General features: G+C 41.5%; 1 protein-coding gene and 1 long non-coding RNA gene across 2 annotated transcripts in view; one reads left to right on the forward strand and one right to left on the reverse strand.

Moving 5' to 3' along the window:
• The window catches only part of LOC308301979 (uncharacterized protein), a gene marked incomplete at its 3' end in the record, with an annotated part of 91,491 nt that overhangs the window by 62,323 nt on the left and 5,680 nt on the right, over positions 1-23,488 (reverse strand). The window lies entirely within an intron of this gene.
• Positions 10,968-16,606, forward strand: LOC308301691. Its single transcript, XR_013962905.1, has 2 exons — positions 10,968-11,088; positions 16,480-16,606. It is a non-coding gene; the product is annotated as an uncharacterized lncRNA (long non-coding RNA).

Consider the following 23,488-nt stretch of genomic DNA (forward strand, 5'->3'; position numbering starts at 1 on the left):
AGAAAGAGGGTTGCATGATTGCGTCAACAGAAAAGTTATAAAACAGTGAAAAATACTTGTTTTAATGTTTTATATGCAAGCAGTAGTCCTACAACACCCAGCAACATTGCTGTTGTGTGTGTGCAGATAATATAGCGAGGTTTTTTTTTTTGTTTTTTTTTTTTACAAAATGATCTCAATCAATACCTTCGGAGATTCGCCAAGAAACTGGCTTTTAATTTGGGGAGGGGACTGGTGGATGGTGCATTCAAGGCGCCTAGGAAAAAACATGATAGAATGAATTGATACAGCCGTGGAATTTACCGATCCAGACACTCACGGTACAATCAATCACTTCAGACGTCAATTGTACCGATACACACTGGATGAACCGATTCACTCGTATCGTGCACGTTTGTATCGCGATTACGATACATATCGATTAATCTCCGCATCCCTACTTCTGGGTGATTAGACACTGAACGAAATCTCTTACTTAGGATGTATCCTTGAAGCTAATCTTTCCAGCGAAAAGATGACTTCTAAAGTAATAAATAAAATCAACCAACAAACTCGCTTCCTACAGAGGATCGCCCCAATGGTCAATTTCAACACACTGAAGACTATAGCTGGTGCAATAATCCAGCCCCTATTTGACTACGGAGTTCAAGTATGGTATCGTGACGCCCCACAAGCCCTTAAAACTAAACTCCAAACAGCCCAAAATAAACTAATTAGGGTCCTGCTTAACCTTCCCTATCAGACTCACCTCACCGCTACTCACCAGTTAAGAGTGGGGTGGCTCAGAGTAGATGACAGAGTACAGCAACTTGCAATGGGCCTGGTGTACAAGATACACTACACCACTATGATACCCAAGTACCTGTCAAAATACTTTATAAACATTAAGGATGTCCATAATTACAACACCAGAGGCAGCGCCACAGATCACTTCCAACCCAGAGTCAAAACCAACAAAGGGTCAAACTCGTTTTTCTGCTATACCACCAAAATGTGGAAAGCCTTACCGAAGGCCATAAAGGAGTGTGGATCACTAGCATCCTTTAAAATTGCCCTGAAAAACCACTTACAGGCAGCAGCCGTTCGCAACTGGTAAAAAAATGAACCTAGCCCAACCCTACCCTCCCCTGCCCCTTCTTTATACTGTTTGTTTAGACTTACTGTTTTCTTTTTTGTTTTTCTTTACATATCTACTGCATAGTACTGTGTTCTATTTGTCTGTCATTCAATGTTATATGAGATACTTCAATGGTTTCCAGTGGAAATAAGCTTAGTCTTTTCATGGATCTCCTTTTAGTAGACCTTGTACCAGTGAACTGTACCGTCATGAAACTGTACCTTTTCCTATGCAAACTTCTAATAAAGTCTTCAATCATTCAATCAAAACTGTTAAGTAGGAAATTCACTCTAAATCTCTAACTATAACTAAAAGAATATGGTTCCAGAACGGTGATGTGTAGGTCCAAGCGTCTATTTTAGAAGGCAGTAACAGAATAATCCAAGAATAGCGTCCAGCATAGCAAAAAGCCTGTACAGAGTCACAGCACAGAGTGCCCATGAGCAGCGCACTGACCCCTTCACGGTGCGACAGGCTGGTAACTGTCCTTTAACTACAAGAATACATGGCTTTGCATACATTGTCGAATACACAAATCACCTAGCCTAGACAGACAGCTGTTCAGATCAGGAAGACCAAAGTGAGATATTTGACACCAAGGAACAGGACATTCATTTGACTTGACAGTAAGCAAAATGGCCATTGACTTACAACCAACATACACCAACACAGCGTTCTGTCATCAGCGCGTCATAGCTGGGGGCGGAGTCAAGCGTGGGGGAAAACATTACACCAACCCCCGTTAGTAGAATGGGTATTTCCGTGTTTTTCAAATCCGATTTTTTAATAGTATAGCGATGTTTTAATTAATTGCAATGTCTTACATTGATTCCTTGGTTTCCAATGGCCAAAAAATGATGCATTTAAAATTAAACAGCTTTGGGATTAAATATTGTCTGATATTATTAAGGACAGGTCGCATCATCAAAGACCATGGGTTATCTAGACTATCCGTCTGGTATTAGACACTGTTACATTTTTTTTATGATAAATTAAAATTATCGTATCAAAAAACGAAAAGCATTAATTAATCAATGATGGTTATAGAGCACATTAAATGAATTCCAGTTGTCTACAGCCATTAACAGCTTGTTATCATTCAAGGATTTACACACTGACACAACACAACACAATCCTATCCTAAATAGTTTCAAACCTGCAGAAAATACTTTTAAACTGGCGTCGATCCTGCCATATATTCAAAGATCAGGTCTCTATCCTACTTGAACTCACTACGATGTGTTCTATAAACAACATTGACGACTTAACGACTGTTGTTTTTTGATATTAGAGTAAGTTTAATTGATCATATATTGTAATTGTGTCTCTACCAGGTTATTAAAGACATAATGTAAACAGGTTTTGTAGCATAGAGGGAAGAGGGGGACCACGGGTGCTTATATTGTGCAACTCTGACACATGCACGGGGGATAATCTGAGTCTGATTATAAACCACTTAATTACATTGATTCCTTACTGCAAATGGACAAAAAACTATCTGCAGTAGCATCGGGATTAATTGTTGTCCTTATAGGACTGGTCGGATCAATGCCATGGTTATCTGACTGATTTAATCACCTGGTAAGAGACACACTTTCACATTTTCATGAACATGATCAATTACACTAATCACAATATCAAAAAACAAAGGCCATTAATTCAGCAATGTTGTTCATGGAACACGTACGGGAAGGACACAGGAGGAGGATGCCATTGTAAGTGTATTAGGCAATGGGAATGGATTTAGACCATATTCACGTTTCAAATCTATTGACGACTAATGGGCCTGGCTGTTGGATTTATATTGTGGCACGTTTAATTGATCATATCTCATATTAATATTAGTGTCTCTACCAGGATTGAAATGAACACTGCATGTGCAAACATGTTTTTTTTGTAACACAGGGAGTAGAGTAGATGGAGAGAAAAACAGATCTCCGATCTCATCTCATGCTTGTGTAACTTGGATAGCCTACAGAAACGACAGATCTACATCTCAGTCAGTGCTTGTGTAATTTGCGGGGAATATATTAATCTGACTCTGATTACAAACCACTTGAACTCCGACTTCTATATCCTATATGCCAGGGAGAACATAACCGGGGTCCAACCTATGTGCAAGCTTGTTGATTTTTGGCACGGCATAGATTGGCAAAAATAGATTTGGTGTAGTAGACTGAATATGTGGTCAACGTATAAAGAATAAAATTGGGTCCCGTTTTATTCCAGAGGTTTTGATGAGGCAGGAGTAGTAGTTTAGACGAGGTGGCGAGGTACAGTAGCTCCATGCTGCACAGCGGTGCGTTCAATCAATCAATCAGTCATCCATAATAGGCTTGTTATCTTAATAATAAGTGAACTTTACGACGGCGAGTGAACGTCCAGAAGTCCTTCTGATGGATTTTTCTTGGCTGTCGAGTGTTTTATCGTCCAAAATAATCGCTCTGAACGTGATTAAAACGATAGTGTACTGTGTACGCTGTATTAACTACATGGAGAAAAGTGCATTGTTTTCCCCCACGACAAAACCGGATGTGACGTTTATGGGCGTTCCTTTCTAGCTCCGTGTTGGTGTATAGCTCAGACATACATTAACACCTATCATTAACAACAAGTATCAATACTGCAATGTAGAAATACTCTGTTCCAAGTAAAATTCCGGAATTCAAAATGTACTTGAGTAAAAGTAGAAAAGCATTGGCAAAAACATGTACTTAAAATACTAAAAGTAAAAGTAGAACATGTTTGAAAAATAGGTATTTAAGTTGTTTTGTCTTTATGCAACCTGTTAATGACTCTAATTACACAATATATGGTATACATGGGGCTAGAGTGGATTAATGTATGTTTTATATAACTAATAAGTAAAGTTTTCTAATAATCGTTATAATAACATAAAAACAATAACAATCATCATAATAATACAATAATAACAATAATATCTGGATTCAACACAGATCAATTATTGACAATATGTCAATTATAGTTTTGACGCAGTCCACAACAGTCCAGTAATTTATACAATATGATTAAATGGTCTATATTGTATCGGTACATTTATATACGTGCTTTTCTACTGTTGGCTATCCATTCACATCATCGGTCATTCACAAGGGTGACTAGATGTCCCAAAAATCCTAGCATATATTGTTTATGTAATTACAGTGGTCTTCTTATGATTGATTGATTGATTGATTGATTGATTGATTGATTGAAAACTTTATTAGAAGTTTGCATAGAAAAGGTACAGTTTCATGACGTTACAGTTCACTGGTACAAGGTCAACTAAAAAGAGATCCTAGAAAAGACTAAGCTTATTTCCATAGGAAACCATTTAAGTATCTCATATAACATTGAATGACAGATGGATAGAACACAGTAGTATGCAGTAGATATGGTCAGGAGAAAATAAAAATAAATACAGTAGGTAAATACAAAGAAGGGTCAGGGGAGGCTGGGCTAAGTTCGTTATTGCCAGTTGCGAATGGCTGCTGCCTGTAAGTGGTTTTTCAGGGTGATTTTAAAGGATGCTAATGATCCACACTCCTTTACACAGCCATTTACAATATGCTTGTGCGCCTATACTGCCAGGAATATTATTAATTTCCAAGTTATGAGTACATAAACCCAGCAGGGATAATATGATTTGCAGAATGTAGTACACGTACTATACCACTAGAGTGTGCCCAACGATTAGGTCTTCCAGGCTGGAGCAAGCCTGGACCACGTGTGGACCATAATGGCCGCCTATGGGGCGGCCATTATGGTCCCGGTCCGGACGAACGGGAGCGATCCTGGAGCGCGTGCACGTCGTGCGCACGCCGTGTACACTCGTTTTTGCTCCTGGGTGACCACTCTACCACTCTGCCACTTTTTTCCGAATGAAAATCCGTCTAAATATGGTAAAGTTTGATAAGAAAAACGTTAGCTTTCAATGCTAAAAAAAGGCCTATGCTTTGTTATGGGCAAACAGCTTCCGGGTTACGTCATCGATGATGTCATTTCCAGCGCATTTTCATAGCTTAAGCTTATATGAACCTAGAATGGTCATTTATAGCTCAAACAATTTAAAAAAAATACCAAAAAAATCAGAAAATGATCCCCAAGGCGACGTTTGGCGATCTGGCTGCCTCACCCTCCTCAAAATGGCGATGGAAGGCGATTTGGCTGTGAAGCAGTTAAGGCCTTCGGTAAGGCGTTCCACATTTTTGTGGTGTAGCAGAATAACCAGTTTGACCCTTTGTTTGAGTTGACTTTGGGTTGAACGCAGGGCTCGAGACTAAGGGACTCCCGAAGTCCCGGGGACGTAAAAATATATATTTGGGACGCAAATTAATCTCCCCTGGGACGCAGACGGGACGTAGAGGATTTTTTTGAGCCAACGGCGCATATCAATGTCACTGCTCAAACCACGGTGTGCAAATCGCAGCATGAGACTCACAGAAAATGAATATGATGTAAACAGAATGTTAAAGAAGTTACCACAGGCAGAGCTGATCATCCTTTTCAGGTAGAACTTAGTTGCTAAAATGCTGCGCTATTTGAAGAGATTAACCAGCAGAATGAAGCAGAACAGACTGTCAATCTGGGTTACAACTAGTGGAAAATACCCGATCTACAAGTGGCTGAGAGATAAATCTTAGCATCCCCGCCCCGGCGCCCCCTGCTTCGCCACGACGAGTAACGTTATATGATTTGGATTGTGATTATTAATGAAAATGTAAAACGGAATGCGATGTCAACGCACCAAGCACAGACACATAGCCTACGTTTAGTGAGCAGCACGAGCAGTTGTTTGAATATAGGAGTAGGACACATTGTAATTAAATCAACGGTTTGTTTAACTTTTGTCATCTCTATAAACCTATAGCCTATATTCCCAAATACAAGACGTTACTTATGTTCGTCTAATCAACTTCATCACAACCAGCCGTGCAAGCTGCCATTCATTTCACAGAGTTCCCGCGCTGTGTGGTGCAAAAACAACCGGTCCGCTCATAATAAATAACTCCATTTCGGCTACAGTTCATCTGAACAGCTTGCTGTGAAGCACAACGGACCCAAAAAGCAGACTGCACGCGTCTCCAGTCTCCACTCGATCAAGCATGGCACTGGTTATACTTCTTTCAGTACGACGGTGTTGTGCGGTGCGGTGAGCTGTAGAGTAAGCCCTCAAAACCCCAAGGATGCGTCTAGTTGTAGGCTTGTAGATTAACGCGCAACACGTTCGTACGGACAAAGTACAAACCCAGTTTTACCGTAATTCCTCCAACAGTCGTGCATGATTGGTTCTTTAGTTTACCGTATATGACAATCACACCAGCAAACTGGCTGAGGTAAGATTTTTAGAAGCCACAATGACAGTATAAAAATAGAAAGGATTGTCAAGCCAATTTCATCAGCAACAACAACAATATAATAACAACAATAACAACAATAATAATAAATATTATTATAATAGTAGATACTAATAGACCTGCAATATTTTTTTTATTTTTATTTTTGGGACGGATTACATTCATTTGGGGACGGTTCAATTTGTAATTTGGGACGGTCCCGGGACGTAGGTGAAAAAAGTTAGTCTGGAGCCCTGGTTGAACGTGATCTGTGGCGCTGCCTCTGGTGTTGTAATTGTGGACATCCTTAAAGCTATACTGTGCAAGTTGCTCAACTTGTGGTCAGTAGCTCTATAGCAAACCTCGGTCGCGTCCGTGTCTTTCGGCCGTTTTTCGGTTCTCACACCCCCGCGTCTGCCTCCACCTCGCCGAGATCTATCTTTTGAGGGGTCCCTGGTTGCTGTGCGTTCAGCCATTCCGGAGATACACTCCTTCACCCAAGCTTCACCGTGCACCAGAGTATAGAAACACATGGGAGACTACAAATATGGCCGCCCTAGCGACACCACTCCAAGATGCGCTGTGATTGGCCGGCAGTGTATAACCCTCGCTGTGATTGGCCGGTAGTATGATGACGTCATATTGCCGCGAAATTCTCCCCCCCTCACGGCTCATAGAAAACATATAAAGAGAAGGCTTTTGAAGCTGAAAATAACGTAGTGGGGGTTCTAAAACTTTAGCGATTTAACAGTTAGGACCATTTTAAGATTTGTTTTATAAAAAAAGTTACATGGTATAACTTTAACGTTTATAAAGTATTTAGTCAGGTACATGGGTATCTTAGTGGTCTAGTGTATCTTGTACACCAGTATTTAGTCAGGTACATGGGTATCTTAGTGGTGTAGTGTATCTTGTAGACCAGTATTTAGTCAGGTACATGGGTATCTTAGTGGTGTAGTGTATCTTGTACACCAGTATTTAGTCAGGTACATGGGTATCTTAGTGGTGTAGTGTATCTTGTACAGCAGTATGTAGTCAGGTACATGGGTATCATAGTGGTGTAGTGTATCTTGTACACCAGTATTTAATCAGGTACATGGGTATCTTAGTGGTGTAGTGTATCTTGTAGACCAGTATTTAGTCAGGTACATGGGTATCTTAGTGGTGTAGTGTATCTTGTAGACCAGTATTTAGTCAGGTACATGGGTATCTTAGTGGTGTAGTGTATCTTGTACACCAGTATTTAGTCAGGTACATGGGTATCTTAGTGGTGTAGTGTATCTTGTACACCAGTATGTAGTCAGGTACATGGGTATTGATGTTTCTGGAGAAGGGGTTCCGGTACCATTTCGAGGTGTCCGGAATTGCTCGTAAATTAGACTGAATTAGACGGAATATGAAAAGGGTCCAGGAAGGATTTGTGAGGGAAGATGAAGACAGCAGTGGAGTTGTTCCTTGGTCCATTTATTGACAGAGTATAGATCGATTCCATGAGGCAACCTTACCGGAGCACGAGCTTCCCGGCTTTTCCGACAGCCTCTCCGCCTCTCGCCGGTTTCTCTCTCACTAAGACACATTTTGCTATAGCCTTTATACAGTACAGATCAAACAAAGAGGAGGGATCCTAAACCCCTGTGTCATAGGTCAAAGGTACAGGCATTTGATCTCCATCTAACAAAATAATGGCTTGGTGATGCCCTGTGGTTATCCCTGACTGTAGAGACCTTTTCCCAAAATAGATTACCATATGTGGCTCATGTCAAGATGTCAAGATGTCAGACCCAAACCTGAGAATTAACTCACTCTTAATGTAATGTCTACTTTAATATTCAATGTGTATATGTCTCACGTATATAAACCAAAACCCTTAAAACCATGTGTTTGCATCTTACAATTTAAAAGAGTGTAAACCTTAATTAGTACTGTGCTAAAACGATCTACAGTATGTAAAAGAGGACAGGGGCTGAGACCCCAAAGCTTGCCTCCAGCTAGATGAGAATTCCGACACCTATGCAAGCCTCAAAGGGTTTCTCGATGCTTGCTTAACTACAGGTGGTCATTCTTGACAAAGAGCAGGATTTAAATAGAGTGAAACACAAATACCCTTAAAGTTTGAGGGGGGGGCAGCCAGCCTTTTGTTGGTCTGACTGGTCAACTTACGCTTAGATTATAACACTTGATATTATGACAAATTATTATGCATTATTGTCTGATCAGATATACTTCAGTATCATAGTGGTGTAGTGTATCTTGTACACCAGTATTTAATCAGGTACATGGGTATCTTAGTGGTGTAGTGTATCTTGTACACCAGGCCCATTGCAAGTTTCTGTACTCTGTCATCTACTCTGAGCCACCCCACTCTCAGGGCTGCCAAGAGAGACACACAATTTAACCTCTTCTCACGCCACACGCCACATCACACTTGCCATTTCTCACGCATTTTTACAGCCATCCCACCGACCTCAGGGCTGCCAAGTCTCACGCTTTGAGTGTGAGAGTCACGCAATTTAACCTCTTCTCACGCCACACGCCACACTTGCCATTTCTCACGCATTTTTACAGCCATCCCACGACCTCTCCCGAAAGTTGCGGGGGTTTTCTCACTCGGTAAAAGTCGCACGGAGAATTCTAAGCGCAGTGAATGCAGCTGCTCTGCTCCTCCACTCTCTCTCCCCTCTACACACAGCACACATGCAGGCGATGGAGCGAGAGAGAGAGAGCCCTACAGACGGCGGTTGCTGCGAGCTCTTAGCGGGGCCGGGGAGTGGCCCCCGCGGTGGAGAAACACACTCGCTCCGCAAGTAAACGCCGAGCGATATTTCACAAAAATGTCCACAATCCAGCTCTTGCCTCCCGCGAGCGCATGCACGAACGAACCCACGCGCAATAATGTCATGGGTTACTACACGTATATCCACTTGTCTTCAACCCTAATATCCCCATATTCTGAGGAGGGCTTTAGAAGAGATAGGGCGGTTTGCACCAACACTACTACCGGTACTCTACTAGAGGGAAGAATCCCAGTAGCCCAGTGGTTCTCAACTTGTGGGTTGGGACCCCCAGTGGGGTCCCCAAATTATTTTTGGGGGGTCGCCATGATTAACTTAATGTGCAACATTGTTTTCTCACTCAACAGTATGCTAAACAAACCAACATAAATTTAAAGTGTATAATAGAGGGCATCTGCACATTTCTAAAGTGACAATTGAAGGACTTTTTAATAGCTCTAAAATGACAAATTGAACTGTCAACTGTACAAATTGTCAAGTATTAGAGGCAGACATTGTGAAAATAGCAGATCTACATGCTCACATGTATCTGCTATTTTCACAGTAGAACTGTGTTATACAAAATGTTGCCTGAACTCTTATAGGGTGGGGGGGTCCCCAGTTAAATTATGATTATTTTGGGCGCAGGCTGAAAAGGTTGAGAACCACTGAAGTAGAGAATTCTAAGCACAGTGAATGCAGCTGCTCTGCTCCTCCCCTCTCTCTCCCCTCTACACATACACACATGCAGGCGACGGAGCGAGAGAGAGATCAGCGGGGCCGAGGATCGCGCCGCCCCCGCGGTGGAGAAACACACTCGCTCCGCGAGTAAACGTCGGGCGATATTTCACAAAGATGACCACAATCCAGCTCTTGCCTCCTGCGAGCGCATGCACGGACGAGCCCGGACGAGCCCACGCGCAATAATTTCATGGGTTACTATACGTATCCACTTGTCTCGAAGACTCAAACCCTAATATCCCTATATTTCTGAGGAGGGATTTAGAAGCGATAGGGCGGTTTGCACCAACACTACTACTCTACTAGAGGGAAGAATCCCAGTAGCCCAGTGGTTCTCAACTTGTGGGTCGGGACCCCCAGGGGGGTCCCCAAATTATATTTGGGGGGGCGCCATGATTAACTTAATGTGCAACATTGTTTTCTCACTCAACAGTAAACAAACCAACATAAAGTTTAAGTGTATAGAGGGTATCTGCACATTTCTAAAGTGACAATTTAAGGACTTTTTAATAGCTCTAAAATGACAAATTAAACATTGGCCAAATTGTCAAGTATTAGAGGCAGACATTGTGAAAATAGCAGATCTTCATGCTCACATGTATCTGCTATTTTCACAGTAGAACCGTGTTATACAAAATGTTGCCTGAACTCTTATGGGGCTGTTAAGTATGACATCATTTTGTAGGCAGAGGAGCATTTCTGCCCCCAGTTTCCGTGAATCTTTTTACTATTTTTACTATTTACACATTTTTCTTCTCTTTGTTGTTGAAAGGAAAGTGTTAGAATTATAATTTAGTCGTTATTTTTGTCTCGGATCTGTTGAAAATAGCGAGGGACAGAAAATGCTCTGGGGGCAGATTCTCCTCTGCCTACAAAATGATGTCACGGCTTAAAAGCCCCTATGGCGCAGTCTGAAAAGGTTGAGAACCACTGAAGTAGCCTACTGATGAGATTTTTAAATGTTTGATAAATACACAGTGCTGTCAAACAAGTCTATGGAGCTATCTATGACATCTATTAAGATTTCATTTGCAACAGAATTTTGATACAATATCTAGTGGGGGTCCTGCTTCATCTCCCTTAGCTAAGGGGTCCTTGACTTGAAAACATCTTCTTGCCTGCAGTGCCTGCCTGGCAAACAGCTAGTAGCCACAAATCACAATATAAAAATAGAAATGATTGCCCAGGATATTTTATCAGCTGATATAGTAACAACAACAACAATAATTATTATAATAATTATAATGAATTAAAAATATGTTTAAAATGGGACGTTGGTTTGTCTGGAGCCCTGCAGCAGTGTTCACTGTTCAGCCTGTAGGTTAGCTGCACTTCATCAACCATTCCAGCCCACGGACCGCAGGTAAAAACAAAAAACCAAAAAAAAACATAGAAAGTAGAAACCCGGGAAAAACATGGAAAAACCAGAAGAAAAAAAAAATGGAAAAACATGGAAAAACCTGAAGAAAACGTGTTTTTTTCCCGCCCAGGTGGGCTTCGCCCGGGTGGGCATGAGGGTACCCCCGAGCCCCCCCCCCCCCTTTTCTGAAACTTGCCAGCCCTGGCGTGCACGCGCTTTTGTGCGCACGCACCCCACCCCTAGCGACTTCTAGCTACTTCTGGCTAGGCTGGACTATCCGCCTATCGCCGTAGGACCTCATCTCGGACTCGGATGAGGGTTGAAGTTACTTAAATACTTCAATGAAGTATTGTGGCGTTCTATAAAGGGCTGCCAAGTCTCACACTTTGAGCGTGAGTGTCACGCAATTTAACCTCTTCTCACGCCACACGCCACACATGCCATTTCTCACGCATTTTTACAGCCATCCCACCGACCTCTCCCGAAAGTTGCGGGGGTTTTCTCACTCGGTAAAAGTCGCACGGAGAATTCTAAGCGCAGTGAATGCAGCTGCTCTGCTCCTCCACTCTCTCTCCCCTCTACACATACACACATGCAGGCGACGCAGCGAGACGGAGAGCCCTACAGACGGCTGCGATGCTTTCTCGCTTTGATCTGCGGGGCTGGGGATCGCGTCGCCCCCGCGGTGGAGAAACACACTCGCTCCGGGACAAAACGCCGGGCGATATTTCACAAAGGACAGAGACGAAGAGGATAGTCCTCTCACATTATCTGAGCACTCTGTGAGGAGGATGTTCAACAAGGTGAACATCAGGAAGGCTGCAGGACCAGATGGTATTGCCGGTCGAGTGCTCAAAACATGTGCCGACCAACTTGCACCAGTATTCACCGCAATATTCAACCAATCACTGGCCCAGTCTGTCATTCCCACATGCTTTAAGGAGTCCATTATTATACCGGTACCCAAGATCCCAAAACCTAGTGGCCTTAAATGACTATCGCCCAGTAGCACTAACATCAGTAGTGATGAAGTGCTTTGAAAAGTTGATCAAAGGCCACATTTCCTCCTTACTGCCTGGGTCATTTGACAACCTACAGTTTGCCTATCGTCCCAATAGATCCCCTGATGATGCCATTGCACATATTCTTCACACTACTCTTGCCCATGTAGGCGAAAGGTAGAAGAAGAATATTTACGTGAGGCTATTATTCATTGATTATAGCTCCGCATTTAACACCATCATTCCATCCAGGCTCATCAGTAAACTTAGGGACATAGGAATCAGCAGTACACTGTGTCGATGGATTTATGACTTCCTGTCTGGTAGACCTCAAGCTGTAAAAGCCGGAAGACATACTTCATCCACCATCACTCTCAACACAGGTGCACCACAAGGCTGTGTATTGAGCCCACTGCTGTACTCGCTGTATACATACGACTGCATAGCTACCCAGGCATCCAACTCCATCATCAAGTTTGCTGATGATACGGCTGTGATTGGACTGATTACTGGTGAGGACGAGTCCCGCTATCTGGAGGAAGTGGAGAGACTGACTCACTGGTGTCAGGACAATAGCCTCCTCCTGAACACCAGCAAGACCAAGGAGATGATAGTGGACTTCCGGTTAAAGGGCAATAAGAACTACGCCCCCCTCAACATCAGTGGGACCACGGTGGAGAGGGTAACCGGATACTGGAGGACAATAGCCACCCGGCACATGGGCTGTTCGAGCTGCTGAAGTCCGGGAAAAGATACAGTATACTCACGGCTACTCTGGAGAGACATAGAAAAAGTTTCTATCCTTACGCCATTCGGCTCCTGAATGACGATATGGACATAGACAGACGTCAGAGACGCGACCGGGTATTTCCCGGTGAATCTGTGCGCAAAGGTGGGGGCCGATGGGCAAGGAGGGTTGCGAGCTTATGAGAAACAACTAAAATAAGACCTTAAAACCTGGTGAAAACAGTTGCGTGCATTAGCGGAAGATGACGGTAAAGGAAATCATTTAATGGAAAACATGAAATTAACTTCTGAAAAGCCTAACACGGCCTTAAAACATGGCAAAAACAGTTGTGTGCATTAGCGCAAGAATAGATGAGGATAAAGGAAATCATTAAATGGAAAACATTAAATTAACTTCTGAAAAGGCTTCTAAGCCTACACTAATAGCCTACTAAAAACTAGTGAACCGCGATCTTGCCACACGTGAATAATTGTGGTTGTAAACAATAACGCAGACAATAAAATCCTTAGTCTAGTTGTGAAGAAATGGATTTCATCATGGCCCCAAATAACTTTTAAATATCTTGCAATTGGCGACGGGGTCTCTTACTAAATCGGCAAGATTACATTACATAACATAATACATAAAAGCTAAGCTATCACCTCTCCATCATCAGCAATAGTCAGTGGTGCGTGTCCCCCACACTCCCAAGCCCCCACCGTTGTGCACAGATTGGCCAGGAAATACCCGGTCGCGTCTGAGACTGGGCTACCCTTCACGCGCTTAGGAATGCGCGGGAGGAGGGGCAGTCGCACAGGCGCACGCATGCACGAGTGCACACGCACACCCATACATGGACATGGCGTTAGTTATACGTTAGCTATATGGACACCTAAATGGCTTTCTTATGTGGACTCAAGTAACTTTAGTGGTTGATTATCTTTATATTTTTATTATCTTATCTTCCTAGTCTAGTCCTATTGTCTTTTTATTGATTACTATCTCTGAGCTAACCTGAATACATTTCACTGCTTTTTAGAACTTGTTTTTAAATTGTATGTGACAAATAAAGGTTTATTTGATTGATTGAAAGATGACCACAATCCAGCTCTTGCCTCCCGCGAGCATGCACGAAAGAGCCCACGCGCAATCATTTCATGGGTTATTATATCCACTTGTCTTGAACCCTAATATCTCTTACTTAGGATGTATCCTTGAAGCTAATCTTTCCAGTGAAAAGATGACTTCTAAAGTAATAAATAAAATCAACCAACGAACTCGTTTCCTACAGAGGATCACCCCGATGGTCAATTTCAACACACTGAAGACCATAGCTGGTGCAATAATCCAGCCCCTCTTTGACTACGGAGTCCACGTATGGTATCGTGACGCCCCACAAGCCCTGAAAACTAAACTCCAAACAGCCCAAAATAAACTAATCAGGGTCCTGCTTAACCTTCCCTATCAGACTCACCTCACCGCTACTCACCAGTTAAGAGTGGGGTGGCTCAGAGTAGATGACAGAGTACAGCAACTTGCAATGGGCCTGGTGTACAAGATACACTACACCACTATGATACCCAAGTACCTGTCAAAATACTTTATAAACATTAAGGATGTCCATAATTACAACACCAGAGGCAGCGCCACAGATCACTTTCAACCCAGAGTCAAAACCAACAAAGGGTCAAACTCTTTTTTTCTGCTATACCACCAAAATGTGGAAAGCCTTACCGAAGGCCATAAAGTAGTGTGGATGACTAGCATCCTTTAAAATTGCCCTGAAAAACCACTTACAGGCAGCAGCCGTTCGCAACTGGTAAAAAAAAATGAACCTAGCCCAACCCTACCCTCCCCTGCCCCTTCTTTGTATATACTGTTTGTTTAGACTTACTGTCTTCTTTTTTGTTTTTCTTTACATATCTACTGCATAGTACTGTGTTCTATTTGTCTGTCATTCAATGTTATATGAGATACTTCAATGGTTTCCAGTGGAAATAAGCTTAGTAGACCTTGTACCAGTGAACTGTACCGTCATGAAACTGTACCTTTTCCTATGCAAACTTCTAATAAAGTCTTCAATCAATCAATCAATCAAATATCCCCATATTCTGAGGAGGACTTTAGAAGAGAGAGGGCGGTTTGCACTAACACTACCAACACTACTACTCTACTAGAGGGAAGAATACCAGTAGCCCAGTGGTTCTCAACCTGTGGGTCGGGACCCCGGGTCCCCAAATTATTTTGTGGGGGTCGCCATGATTAACTTAATGTGCAACATTGTTTTCTCACTCATCAGTAAACAAACCAACATAAAGTTTAAGTGTATAGAGGGTATCTGCACATTTCTAAAGTGACAATTTAAGGACTTTTTAATAGCTCTAAAATGACAAATTAAACATTGGCCAAATTGTCAAGTATTAGAGGCAGACATTGTGAAAATAGCAGATCTACATGCTCACATACATCTGCTATTTTCACAGTAGAACCGTGTTATACAAAATGTTGCCTGAACTCTTATCCCCAGTTAAAATATGATTATTTTGGGCGCAGTCTGAAAAGGTTGAGAACCACTGAAGTAGCCTACTGATGAGAGTTTTAAATGTTTGATAAATACACAGTGCTGTCAAACAAGTCTATGTAGCTATCTATGACATCTATTAAGATTTCATTTGCAACAGAATTTTGATACAATATGTAGTGGGGGTCCTGCTTCATCTCCCTTTATAGTCCAGTCATTTTAGGCCAAAATTAGGCTAAACCTCAAACAAATTGCAATAGTAGCAAACTCAACTGATTTTGTATCCTCATTATGTCCTTAGTGAGAGAAAAAAAGTCCCAAGGAATCCCACCAGGGCAAAGTTTTGAAAACGACCTACCTACCTTCACTTACTATACACTACGATATAAAGGAAAAAATGACTGAAAAAAAATCTGCTTTAAGTGGGATGTGAGGGGTCAAACTAGGGGTTTTTAATTATTCTGAATCCATTGCAAGCATTTGTTTTGCACGAAAAACATTCCTTGGGCAAGAAATGGCCACTCAAAACGATGGTTTAGTGATGAGTAATCAATTTTCACAGTCTTTTGGGGTCCGTTTTTAGCCCAAGGAATGTTTTTCATGCAAAACAAATGTTTGCAATGGATTCATAATAATTAAAAACCCCTAGTTTGACCCCTCACATCCCACTTAAAGCAGATTTTTTCCTTTATATTGTAGTTTATAGTAAGTGAAGGTAGGTAGGTCGTTTTCAAAACTTTGCCCCGATGGGATTCCTTGGGACTTTTTTTCCCTCACTAAGGACATAATGAGGATACAGAATCAGTTGAGTTTGCTACTATTGCAATTTGTTTGAGGTTTTTTCATATAATGACTGGACTATTAGCTAAGGAGCCCTTGACTTGAAAACATCTTCTTGCCTGCAGTGCCTGCCTGGCAAACAGCCAGTAGCCACAAATCACAATATAAAAATAGAAATGATTGCCCAGGATATTTTATCAGCTGCTATAGTAACAACAACAACAACAATAATTATTATAATAATTATAAATATAGCTGCAAGCAGCGATAAAGTGGCCAAGGCAAAAGCATCAAGGGAAAGCAAAGAAGACATCAAAGAGAAACTAGAAGCAGTGTTCTTCTGAACAGGTCAGGTGTTTTTTTTGGCCTACTGGTGACTCTATAACAGGCTAATGTGAGAAGGGTGGCATCTGTTCCTTGGCCTAGTGGGAATGTGTGTGCAAAATCTCACACACATAGCAGGCTGCGTTTGAGACAATTTGTTCAAAAAGGAGCAATCCTGCAAACCTTGGAATTCAATTTTAGCCAATTAGATAGAATATGATATCGGACAAATCCGTCATGATCACATCACTGTAGAGATACTGTGTACTGATTTGTGTGATTTTCGGATAAAATGTGAAGGAGTAATATCGAAGAATGTGTTTTACATACTGTAAGTCTGCCTTCTGGTTGCGCTATAAATGGCAGATGTGAAAAATGCAGGGCACAGGTTTTTCCTTGGCCTCTGGGAAGTGTGCATACAAAGTTTTACACTAATCGGTGGTTATAGGTAAAAGCACAAATTGGCCTCTACACAACATGTATGCAAAAGACTGTAGGATTTGGGAACCACTTTGTCACAGGGCAGCCCGTGCCCTATAGACATATGCAATCTGCTTAAAGACATTGCACACACGCACGCACGCGCACACACATCATCTGCAGTCACTGGCACTCCTTAGCCCTATGTATGGTGGATCCCTGTATTTGTGCTTCTTCCACAGAGCCTATGGGTGTCGGCCAATGGAGCCTGATGATTAGGTGCATTGGGAGCACCTGGCCAGTGCTCCCTGGCTCCCCATAAAAGACTGAGTGGAAAGCCAGTCTCTCTCTCCCTCCCCAGACGACAGCACCCTTTGTTTGTTCAGTTCCTTTGAGTTTACACTCTTTACAACACCCCACATCATACTTACCACACATACATGCATTGCTGACACTACTGATTACTGACTTACACACCTCATACTCTTGTAAATATGAGTTAACCCTTTTAGTTAATAAATTATTATTATTTATACCCCTACCATGTGTCCTCCTCAATTTGTCATTGCCTATGGGCCAGGTCGTGACAGTGCAAGTCAAACAGAACAGGGCTGTACCACTCCACTTAAATAGGGGTGGAGGTTGCCAATACTGTGGTATATGTAGTGTAAAACACTTTCACATTTATTGAAAGGGTAATGTATTCAGAGAGAGAGACTGTAAGCTGCTATATCAGCCATTTCAAGGTAATTGGTTTCCAGGTTAGTGGTAGGATCCACTCCTTTAAAGGGAGGCTGCAAACCAGGGCAACTCCGTTATGCTCAGCAGAGCGAGATGAACAAATCTGTGAGAGTTGCAAGGGCCCCATAGCCTAGTGCAGTGTTTGTTATTTTTGCCTTTTTCTTGAGTTTTGCCTTTTGTTCCCGTTCCCGAGTTCTCTATTTTTAGATTTTTGGCAAAGTTTATTTTTGCCATTTTTGAATTTTGGGTTTCACTGTACAAAACTGCATGGTGGGGGCTGGATAAATAAAAATCTTAACGAGACACAAATTGCTTATTATAAGCAGACATGGCAACCCAGGTACATTCAGAGCCCAGAACGCCAACTACTGACACTTTAATGCAAGGACAACAGGAAATCAAATGATGTTTTTCAGGACAGCTTTTTCAGCCTCCGCCTCTTTCAGGATATGAACAGGATAACAGGGGCGGTGCCAGGAATAACATGAATATATAGAGATAAATACTGAATAAAAGTACAAAGGTATTGGCATCAACATTTTTTGAAAATAGCAGATCTACAAGCTCACAATGCAATGCAACGCATGAGCATTTACTGGAGTAGCCTAGAAGTAAGACTATACAAGTGAAGTATAAAATACCTCAAAATTATACTAAGGATAGTATTTGAGTAAATGTACTCAGTTACTTTTACACCACTGGCATTGTAGACCCAGATGCTTGTGAAACATGATAAAGAAATAGTCATGCAATAGTATGAATTTCAGTTTATTTACACAAATATAAAATATTATAGCAGCATTATTTTCTGTAAGTGGCTAGCAGAGTCAGACTTAACTAAACTTAAATTGTTTTTATTGAAAAACGTTGAGGGGAAGGCGGCTGGGGGTCAAAACTTGGAACTTTAGGGGCTCACATGGGGCTGCTGTCCTGTGGGCAGAACAGACTATGGATTCCAATTGGGGGGTGTTGGAACCCAGCCAGCCTAGGTGGGGGAGGGAGAGAGAAATGAGGTGAGCTTCAGAATAATTACAGTTGAGCCACAAGGTAGAGAAGAGGTGTTCAATCTGCCCGTTCCACACAGTTCAGAATAATGAACCCACTTACACTGCCTTTCTTCGGCTTCAATGAAGCAATCTGGGAGCTGGTACTGATTGTCAGCTGATTGTCAGATGGGCTTCAGATGTGAGGCTGAGCTTCCCCTGCATGGTTTGAAACAATAAATGAATAAATGAATGCACTCAAACATCATTACTTTATAAAGAAACTCAAAGTCATTACTTCAAAATCAAATCAAACTAGGAATGAGTGTCACTGCGGCTGCTTTTTCCTACCAATAACCATAGGTCAGACAGGATTGTGTCAGTCTTTCTGCATGCTCGCCATCTGTCAGATTCAGTTCTAGGCAATAAACCTGGCCTGGATCAAAGAAAAAGGCCAAATGAATAGAAAAACAACAAATTCAAATAATCTGCTGCACTACAGGCTTGAAACAAAATAATTCCATTAATCTGCCCAACTAGGCATTGGCATTAAACTCAAAATACATCAATTCAATAATCAACGTTGCAGCTAAAATACAAGCATTACATTCCAAAAGAAATCGTTTAACATTTAGATCCCAAAACCAAAAACATAACATTTCAGAGCACATGGTCAGCTTACCAAGTCACATTGTTCCTCCATCACACACAGCTAGTGTATCGAGTGGATCGGGTAGGTATGGTCAGGTGAGGTAAATCTAAAAGCCAAATTATAGTATGGGTAAGTATAATGAATGAAACTGTTAGAAATTGGAATAGTTGTTGGAATAATGAACAGTGTACAGACCTGCAGCTGCTGCATAATGTAGCAGTGAGTAGCAGCAACCACCAGCACCATGCGGCTTCCAAACAATCTGAGAGGGGGGGAGTGGCCTCAACTCAACCACTATTTATACCCTTGCTTAAGAAGGTTGCCATGTTTGGTCGGGTTGCCATGTTCAGTTGCAGTACCAGGGTTTTCACAACAAAATGTTGTAAAATGTATTTTAAATGCATGAGGTAAGGCTTGAACAGGGGACTTCTGGAATGATAGACAAAGGCCTTACCAGGTGAGCTATGCACAGCTCTGCACAGTGAGAAAATATTACTTTAAATGTTTGTTTTAGAAGCAGAAGAATAATTTGCATAAAACTTGCAATGTTGATTGAATTATTAAAAAAGCATGTTTCAATTTTAAAAAAATCCGATTTGAAAGATCTTTAGATATTGGTCCAAAGTTCATGTAAAAAAAGTTCCGTGCACGTGACGCGAAAGTTCCGGAATAAAAGCGGGTTTAAGTGTTTTACAAACTGCTCAAAATGGCGGAAAATCTAAGGGTGGAGCTTACTTAACAAAGACACAGATGTCTTCCGCTTGAGTCAAGGCACGCGTGTAAGCAAGTTGCATGTCTTCAAACGAAACGAGGCATGACTTATGCCCCTTTAAAGTTTGAGTTTTCAAACGCTTCGTATAGCGCCCCCCTTTGGCCAATTGGAGTAAGATTGCTTTCAGTGATATTTGGACTAACCTTCTACATATTTGCCAAATGCCATGAACGTGTCACTTTGCAAGTATGATTTAGAGGCAGAAGAATAATTTGCATAAAACCGCAATATAGAGTGAATTATTAAAAAATAATGTTTCGCTTTAAAAGAAATCCGCCGAGACATATCTAACCGTATTGGTCCAAAGTTCATGTAAAAAAAGTTTCGCGCACGTTACGCGAAAATCCCAGGAGGAGATAGATTTTGACTGTTTTTCATATAATTCAAAATTGTGGGAGAAGTAAAGGTCAGAGGTCAAAAGTCAGAGCGTAAAAGTTGTTCGGCATGAGGAGACGCATAAGTGTATACAGGTTTCATTGCTGTACCTGAAACAGGGCATGAGCTACACCTGTTCAAAGTTGGCATTTTTCAAAGGCTTCCTACAGCGCCACCCTTTGGCCGATTGTTGCGAGCTTCGCGTTTTAGCCGTTTGGCATAGTCCTCTGCCATACTGCCGAGTTTCGTAAAAAGCGACTGCACGGTCTAGCCGCTAGAGCAAAAGTGGCGGAAGAATAATAATAACTAGAAAATATTGTTCCTTCGAAACAATTGTGGGCTCGCTTCAAGCCAGAAAACAATGGCTATAAATGTACAAAATGTCAAGATCGCAGGCAGTGCTCTCTTTGACGTTACTGACATCAAAGATTGGTCCATTTTGTTCCAAAAATGTGTTGTGCAAAAGTTGACCCGCTGGTGGCGCTATAACAGGCCAATGTAAGAAGGGTGGTATCTGCTCCTTGACCTATTGGGAATGTGTTTGCAAGATTTCACGCACATTGCAGGCTGTATTCATGATTTGAGGTGTTTTTGGCTTTGGACACTTTATCGCTGCTTGCAGCTATATTCATTATTATTATAATCTTTTTGTGTGTGTGCACTTCATAGGCATATTAGATAAAGGTCCTTAGATTGTGTGTAGAATGTTTCATGCAAATTGCAAAAAAAAATCCTAACGGGTTTAAGCGTTTCACAAACTGCTCAAAATGATATAGCGCCCCCCTTTGGCCAATTGGGGTAAGATTGGTTTTAGTGATATTTGGACTAACACTCTACATATTTGCCAAATGCCATGAACATGTTACTTTGCATGTATGATTTAGAGGCAGAAGAATAATTTGCATAAAACTGCAATATTCATTGAATTCATTTAAAAAAGCATGTTTCAATTTTAAAGAAATCCGATCTGACAGATCTTTAGATATCGGTCCAAAGTTCACGTAAAAAAAGTTTTGTGCACGTGGAGCGAAAATTCCAGAATAAAAGCGGGTTTACGCGTTTTACAAACTGCTCAAAATGGCGGAAAACCGAAGGGCGGAGCTTACTTAACAACGACACAGATGTCTTCCGCTCGAGTCAAAGCACGCGTGTAACAAGTTACATGTCTTCAAACGAAACGAGTCATGACTTATGCCCATTTGAAGTTTGAATTTTCAAACGCTTCGTATAGCGCCCCCTTTTGGCCGATTGGAATAAAATTGGTTTCAGTGATACTTTGACTAACCCTCCACATCTTTGCCAAATGCCATGAACGTGTAACTTTGCATGTATGATTTAGAGGCAGAAGAATAATTTGCATAAAACCGCAATATCTATTGAATTATTAAAAAATGATATTTCACTTTAAAAGAAATCCGCCGAGATAAATCTGACCGTATTGGTCCAAAGTTCATGTGAAAAAAGTTTTGTGCGCGTAACGAAAAAAACCCAGGAGGAGATAGATTTTTACTGTTTTTCATATAATTCCGAATTGTGGGAGACCTAAAGGTCAGAGGTCAAAAGTTAGAGGGTAAAAGTTGTTCGGCATGAGGAGACGCATAAGTGTATACAGGTTTCATGGCTGTATGTATAACACAGCATGAGCTATACCTGTTCAAAGTTCGCACTTTCGAAGGCTTCCTACAGCGCCACCATTTGGCCGATTGCTATAAAAAATAATAGCACACTGCGCCACAGTAAGCTGAACACATTGATGTTTTTATTTTCATTTTCTCACTAAGTATGTAGGAGTAGAAAGGAACCGAAAATCCCGTCTACTGATTGCCTGCCTGATAGATAAATAAATATTGACAATATCTAAAGTGTGCTCGCCTTATAGGCGAGCCCACAATAATAGTAAATATAGCTGCAAGCAGCGATTAAGTGGCCAAGGCATAAAAAGCAGGAAAGCAAAAAGGCATCAAGGGAAAGCAAAGAACAAATCAAAGAAAAACTGGAAGCAGTGTTCTTCCGAACAGGTCTCCGGCAGGTCAGGTGTTTTTTTTTTTTTTTGGCCTAGTGGTGACTATAATAGGCCAAAGTGAAAAGGGTACCACGTGTTCTTGGGCCTTTCACGGCAATCGGACGCTGCATGCGGGATTTGAAGCATTTTGTTCCAAAAATTTGTTTTGCAAAAATTGACCCGCTGGTGGCGCTATAACAGGCCAATGTGAGAAGGGTGGCATCTGTTCCTTGGCCTAGTGGGAATGTGTGTGCAAAATCTCACACAAATAGCAGGCTGCGTTTGAGACATTTTGTTCAAAAAGGAGCAATCCTGCAAACCTTGGAATTCAATGTTAGCCAATTAGATAGAATATGATATCGGACAAATCCGTCATGATTACATCACTGTAGAGATACTGTGTACCCATTTCTGTGATTATCGGATAAAATCTGAAGGAGTAATATCGAAGAGTGTTTTCGGCCTTCTGGTGGCACTATAAATGACAGACTCTGCCGATTTTACACTAATCGGCATAGTTATTGGTAAAAGCACAAATTGACCTCTACACAACATGTATGCAAAAGACTATATGCAACAGACATAAAATAGTTCCAAAGAACTCCTCAAGGTTTTAACTCAATATCTTTATTTTCCAACTTTTTCATTAGTTGTCTTTGTTGTTGAAGAGTTGGTGATCAGGTTGTAAACCTTCAAAACAGAGGGTTAACAACCTAGCCATTTTCAGGCATGTCTTTTAAATCACAATGTTTTCAAATAATTCAAGTAGTAAACGTCTTCAAATAAAGTTTTTAAACATTAAGTATTGTGAAGTCTGAACCCAAACCAGCACACGGAAACAGTTCTCAAGGTGAAAACGCAATAA

Source organism: Nannobrachium achirus (assembly GCF_963921795.1).
Source record: "Nannobrachium achirus genome assembly, chromosome: 17".
NCBI classification, from domain to species: Eukaryota; Metazoa; Chordata; class Actinopteri; order Myctophiformes; family Myctophidae; genus Nannobrachium; species Nannobrachium achirus.